Source organism: Lycium ferocissimum, chromosome 9, assembly GCF_029784015.1.
Source record: "Lycium ferocissimum isolate CSIRO_LF1 chromosome 9, AGI_CSIRO_Lferr_CH_V1, whole genome shotgun sequence".
Lineage (NCBI taxonomy): Eukaryota > Viridiplantae > Streptophyta > Magnoliopsida > Solanales > Solanaceae > Lycium > Lycium ferocissimum.
Window position 1 is genome coordinate 8,533,954 of NC_081350.1, and position 7,422 is coordinate 8,541,375.

Sequence of the window (7,422 nt, forward strand, 5' to 3'; positions counted from 1 at the left end):
AAATGAAAATAATTTTACTTTCAACTAAAACCAAATTCAAATAGTCGCCAACAATACACCAAACTGCTATAAATACATAAAACAATAAGCTACTATTACAACACATATATTACAACCACCAAAACATCACATTCAATTCGAAACTACTTCAAAGTTGAATAAAAACGTCAATTAAACATTCACAAGAGACATTAATTAAGCTACTTCAACCTTCGCAAACATCAAAACAACATTAAACTACTTCAACATTTGTAAACATCCACAAAACATTAAAATAGTCTACACTAAGTTAGTCTACAACATATTAGACTACTTCACCCCTCGCAAATCCACAAATCCACAACCACATTAACATTCAAAAATGCTTTTGTGTGTTTGACACGTGAGTCCCATCATCATCCGCACCACTAGCTAAATACGTTGAGAAACCTTTTTTTTTTTTTTTTTTTTTTTTGGGGTCAAGTGTTCATCCCCGGAGAAAAGAGGCAATCACCCGTTCATAAACAATGGGTGTCAACTCGTGATCAATTTGAAGAAGATTTAGAGGACAACAAGGAACTAGTAATGTTGAAAAAAATTCAAAAAGGTTGTAGTTGCCGATAATAATGCTCAAGTGGCAGCTCAAGGTAATAGTAAGTAACAGAGAAATAATCGGTGGCAACGGTTGGCCTTGGTGCATGGTACCGTGGCTACTATGCCAATGGTGATCAATGACAACAATGAACAACAATCAGGCGGAGACAAGCAAATAACGATTCTGAGAGGAGAGGCAATCAGAGTGTTGTTAACTGCAAGGAATTCAATAACTCCTCTAATCGTGCACTTATGTTGTCAACAACAAACGATCACTTTCATTAGTCGAGTCTAATCAAGAGGCCATAGTCAAATAAAACTCCAAACACATCACCCTCGCTATCAAGAGAAAAGAAAAAGCATATATTAAGTTGTTAACCTTGTTTTAATTTAACTTGCTTTCACAAATGAAACAATGAGCCGGACGATCCAACACATATTCAATAATGCAAATCAAAGGGTCCCGAAACATAACTAGAAAAACACTTAAGTCATGAATTCCTTTTAGGGATAGGTATTATCACATCATGGTGCAAGAGCATTGCTATTGGAACTCTATTGAATCAAGCTATGGAACCTATCAATGATGCTTTAATTGACGTAGGGGGTACACAAGAGGCGTGAAAACAACCGAGGGTTGCGGCACTCGCATGCACCAATTGATACAAAGAAAGACTATATTCACTATACTAACTACGAAAGCTAATATAAATAAACAAATGAAATAGAGTAATTGAGCATATAAATATAGGAAATGAGAATATTAACCTTCGGTAGCACTCGAGTCTTGAATCCCAAACCAATACTCTTAAAGTATCGATTCCCTCCCTTTCCCGGCCTCTTCCCCTTCCTCGTCTTTCTTTAGAACCGCCCAACAAAATACAACAAATACGCAAATCTTAAAACTTTGCAAATTATGAGTACCCAAATCCGGTGAAGGAGGAGAAAGGCTCCTTCTCCTTAAGCTATTGAAAAATCATCCGAGATTTACACTCGAATCCAGAATATGAGAATATCAATAAGGTCATGTATTGAGAATATAAACCGTTTTATCTTTCTTCATCTAAAAGGTGCTCACTGTCCTTTCCATTTGATGAATGGGGCGTAGTATGTTCAAAATAAAATTACAACGGGGCTCATAGCTACACATCTTTCCTATTCCAAGATGATAATACATCTTGTGTCACTATGTCCTTACGGATGATTTATCGAGTAGTACATATTCCCGAAAGAGGTAAAGTGGGACGATCCACAAAAGGAAGAGTGAACAAGGACGGACCTTGTTTCTCCTTCCTTTTGAAGGTGTGGGATCAATATCATCTTCCCCCGCAATAGGATAGAAACAAAATTCAAATGAACACATTTAATCACCATGCAAATTATAAAACAAAATCATATTCCGAGAAGGGTTCTTATAACATCATATCAAATAGCTAGAAGGTGACCTCTCCTGCACAAATAGGCGAAGGCGTAACTTCGAACAACTAAATAGTGGGAGCGCGCCATGCCCGTGTCACTTCACCAAAATATAAACATGCTTGTTCAAAATCAAACAAAAAATACGTCTTATGGCACTAATCTTCTACTCAGATACTTCTCAACGTATCATCAATTTTATAGTCTAAACATCGCATATTTACAACTCACTCATAGGGACTTTCGGTCCGGCATAAGATTTTCCCCGTCCTTTGGTTTACGTGTTGGACCATTTGCAAATCCATATCTGCCACATCCATATATTCGATTCTTACCAAAGATTCTTATTTGAAAACCAAAAAGAATTGCAACCAAAAAAAAAAAAAAATTATAGTGCCATCCAAGATGGTTATACTCGCCTGAAGGGTATCTTTTCGAAGTTAATAGACAGACCACACAAGGACTCCGACACACTCCTACCAATTTGGACATTTGTACCAAAGAAAAACAAGATAAAATGAAGTCACACACATATAAGGTAAATAATAAGAGACTACGATATTAAACCACTTTTACACTAAATATGTGACAAGTAACACCCACGTGTTCTTCACCAGTTGAGGTTTGAGGTTTAACTGAAATGAAACAATGTCTATTGCATATCTCTATGTTCCGCATTTTGAAAGTTGTACCGCACCAAAATTGGTAAAAAAGGGCACCTCACTCCATAACGCAGAATTTCAAGGGAGTATCTGAGGCACTAAAGTCAATAATTTCATAAATTACCAAAGATCGAACATATCGTATTACGGATCCATATATACCCCGTCCTTTAAGGTTCCGGTTTGCACTATGAAAGCAACTCGAGAGCACACTCCTAGAACATCCGAACAAAAGATCATACATAGAAAAGAGCTTCACCTTTGGTGCGGAACAACTGAGCGCTCGTTGACGAACTTTATTGATGACCTCCTCATGAATAGCTCTTTTCATCTTCATCACATCGACCCACCGATTTAGCATCGATTATTCAAAATATTTATTAAGAATCACCTCTCGAAACATACTTGGGAATGGGGAGAGCAATGTGCAAGTTGACTCGAATTCCAGCACACTTAAGTTCCGAAGAAATGATGGTAAATATAAACCTAAACGGAACACATTACTTTTGGGACTTAATATACTCCAAATTAAGCTTTAAAATCTATTCGACATAATGCACCGCCAAGTAATAAGAGCACACAATCTTTAGTAGCTCGTTGAGAAGAAGTTCAAATTTGTATGGATAAAAATGATGAAAGGGAAAATCATTGATTAGAGGGGGCTGCTAAAATGTTCAACAAAATACAAACAAATACTCTTAAAGTATCGATTCCCTCCCTTTCCTGGCCTCTTCCCCTTCCCTGTCATCTTAGAACTGCCCAACAAAATACAACAAATACGCAAATCTTAAAACTAAAATACATCCAACTTACGAACTTGAACAGAAAAAAAAAAAAAGCATATAGCAATGTTCGGATACTGACCTTAGAAAGCGCTACTTTTGTTAATTCCCTTCCCATCATTCATTAGCTCGATCGACGCGGAGGAGCCAGCTACGCATTCCGACTACTACTAGAACTAGATAGGGAAATCAAGACGAAGAAGGGTTGTTAGCTTTCAAAGCATATATAGAGGGAAATTTATGAATTGATAAATATAGAAACGCATGTATAAGCTAATAAATACAAATCACTAGGTTTTTTTAGAGAACCAGTAGATTTCTTAATAATTCTAGGTACTAGCACAATTTAATCTAAGAAAACAAAGAAAGCATACCTCAAATTGACAGATAGGCCGGCGACGGCAACGGCATACGGCGGCGACGGTGACTGGAAGGTGGCGACGGTGACTAGCAAAGGCGTTATTAAGGTTAGAGAGGGGAGAGAAAACGTCGATCAAAAGAGAGAGAAAGGAAAAGGTCAGGGACGGCGACGGCAATGGCCGACGGCGGCGAGTGTCACTTGGTGTACCGACGACCGTGATCGGCGACTCCGTTATTAGGGTTAGAGAGAGAGAGAGAGAGAGAGAAGGTGAGAGGAAAAGAGAGAGAAAGGGAAAGATGATAAATTAAAGTGGTCCGTATTTTATGTTTTTTGACAAATTATACCGACCTCATGAGGTCGGTATGTATATTATTTTTTAATTTTATTTTTAATTTAAAAGAATACCGACTTCACGAGGTCGGTTTATTAAAAATAATTTAAAATTTATTTTTAATAAACCGACCTCGTGAGGTCGTATTCTTTAAATTAAAAATAAAATTATAATATTTTGCATCAAATGAATTTCTCGACCTAGAGAGACGGTACTTTATTTTTTGAAAATTTGGTACAATATTACCGACCTCATGAGGTCGGTTTATTTTAAAAAAATTGAAAAATAAATATTACGATTTTTTACCGACCTCATGAGGTCGGTTTTTTTTTCGACCTCAAATGAGGTCGGTTTTTTGAGGTCGGAAAATCCAGTTTTTTTAGTAGTGTTTGTCTTGTGTGTAAAACGCTTCTAGTATGTATTTGAGCATGCATGGTTTAGCAACAAAATTTGATATGATTTTAATTTCTTAAAAATAACCGGCTAAATCGTACCATTGTCGTTTCTGACTATTATTATTTTAGATGTATTATGCAAAATCAAAGAAATTAGGGCGTAAGCCAGAGAAGAAGTGATGAAAATTTCATTGTTTTACTCATAGTTCCTTGTATTAAATCAAACTAGAAGAGTACATCACTATTTATATATATATAAAAAGAAAGTACACAAATAATATGGGAATATAGTATATATGACGAGCATATATGAGACTATCGGGTATTAAAAGGGGTTGCTTGAAATCGCTTAAATGTTAAGCTACTTCCCTACTTATATTATGATGATGTGAGCATATTATTTATGCCTTGTTGATGTATTTTGACTAGTTTACATACTAGAAGAGCATGATTTATCTGTTTCATTTTATATGTTATGCACTGTGTTATTTTATTTCTGCTTCTTATTCTTGGTATGGTGCTATTGTGGAGCTGTAATATAGAGATATGAGAACCGTGTAGACCTGATATGCCACAACAATAATTGAGTCCGTGAGATCATTACTAAGATCAACATGAATGATGGGATGACGCTAGCGTCATGCTGGCTATGAGCAATACTTATTTCATGCACAATTAAAATTGCCAGCACTATGGAAAAATTAGTGATACACATAGTTGGTTGGGACAGTTGATGAGGTGATGTTAACTATGGACAATCTATTGAAATACATAGGTCAGTGCAAGTAAGGATGGGACCTATAAATGGTCTATTGAAATGCATAGGTGCCACAAGGATTTTAGTTGGATTGATCATGTATATTGTTACTGTTAGATATAATAATTGCACAAATTTAAAAATGAGTATTTCTAGTAAACCCTCATCACTATACTTTGTCGGGCAGCTAGTGTCGATAATACTTACAGTACGTGTTTGTATACTCATACTACACTCGCTGCATCCTATGTGCAAGTAGAGTTTGAGCTGTTGCAGAGTTGGGAAGAGAGCTTTGGAGATCCATCAATGCTCTAGTGTTGAGCTATCAACTAGTTCATGATAACTTAGAGACCTTCGCTTCTCTTTGTATTTTAAACAGATGATGTATTATTTCTATCAGAGTTGTATTTTTTATTTCTTATCAATTCTTGGGGTGGTTATATTAGCTTCGCGGTATTGATTCTTTTGTTTATATTATATTTTGGGTGTATTCGTGCTGTATCGTTTGCCTAACGGATTAGACCAGGTGTTATCTGTCACACCCTAACTTGGGGAATCGTTCGGGCATCTACCATTTCCCACCTCGGTAGGTGGACCCTTTCCATAATCATTCATTCAACCACAATAAATTAGTTAAGGCAATCGAGTTTAAGTCTCAAAACATATAATAATAAGGATAGTGAATAATAAAAGGAAATAATACAATGATCCCAAGGAATCCGGTCTAAGGCCGATACAAGATCCACTACTAATAATACTATAAGTCCTAATATGAATACATGAAAGATAATGGAATACCGTCTAATGTCAAAATAAGATAAGTAACTAAGAAGAGGCATTCGGGTAGCGAATCCATACAATGCTCACTCTGGAATACTCATCAGAAGGCCTCGGGACTCAGTCACGGGGTGTAGAAGTCGATCCGGTCACAAACTCTGCACTCAGAAAGAATGCAGCAAGGTGGAATTAGTACAACAACACGTACTGAGTAGGCATTATAGGCCGACAACAGTTAGAAAACCATATATGGTAGAAAGAGACTGAAAAAGTAGGCATGCTCACAATCATATAAAACTCAACACAATCCAATCACCGAATCCAATACCAACTACCAAGTCTAGTCAATCACCTCAAATCTGCTATAATTCCGATCCATATGTCAAGAACTATTATCAAGTACATATATCACCAAGAATCAATCAATAAGTCCCAAACAATGCCAACAATAAATATGATTTGAATAATGCACATGCAATGATATACACACGCGGTGGAATATCTCGTCGCTCGACAACCATGACCTATGGGGGACCGCTAAGTCCATGTACTGCCGCGAAACGCACACCTCGATCCACAGTCGTTGCGGGTATGTGCAACCCGATCCCAATTACAAGGCGCGGCGCGCAACATAATCCCAATATATATATTTAAGTTGAATGCATGATAACAATGCCAAAAAGAATATATATAATCAATAGTGCCACACATGGACACGAATCTCATTCACAATAACAATATCATAATCCTTACTTCCTTTCCAACAACTGCATTCATGATAAATATGCTTTCCAACACACACGTAATCACTAAACATCAACTCTTTAGCATCAATCACGTAGTGGTGAGCCAACAACTCATAATAAGCAACAACACAATGGAACACAATAAGGCAACAAGCCACAAATCACAATAATACCAACCTAAGTATTCCATCCCAACTTCAAACCCGAAGGTTTACATACTTTCTCCAACAATCACTAACTACACATAGAATCCGCTAACTGAAGTCTAATCGAAAGGTAAGCCAGAATCCTACCCGTAGAGCAACAGAGCCTCGAACCTGCTGGATGTACCTTAGCTTGCTCTTCCGTAATGCTTCCAAGTACTAAAGTCTATTCATAATCGAACTCTATATTAAAAAGTATATGAATAATGACATCCATATTGCTATACTTCTAGCTAGGTCAAATTCTACCACAAGAAAATTGGGGAAACGGGCCCACAAGGATAAAACGGAAAATTGAAAGATGGAACATGTAATTCAAGCTCTGGGCGATCAAATCCAGTAATCATTTGCTAAAACAACTCAAGATTTAGCCTAATTCGATTTAAAGCAAAAACCCCCCCAATTTTGGGTAATTTTTT

General features: G+C 36.8%; 1 long non-coding RNA gene across 1 annotated transcript; it reads right to left on the reverse strand.

Moving 5' to 3' along the window:
• Nucleotides 1–3,331: 3,331 nt before the first annotated feature.
• On the reverse strand, nt 3,332–3,886 carry LOC132069201 (uncharacterized). Its single transcript, XR_009417697.1, has 3 exons — nt 3,808–3,886; nt 3,516–3,609; nt 3,332–3,406 (listed from the first exon to the last, which is right to left on the reverse strand). It is a non-coding gene; the product is annotated as an uncharacterized LOC132069201 (long non-coding RNA).
• Nucleotides 3,887–7,422: the final 3,536 nt, after the last annotated feature.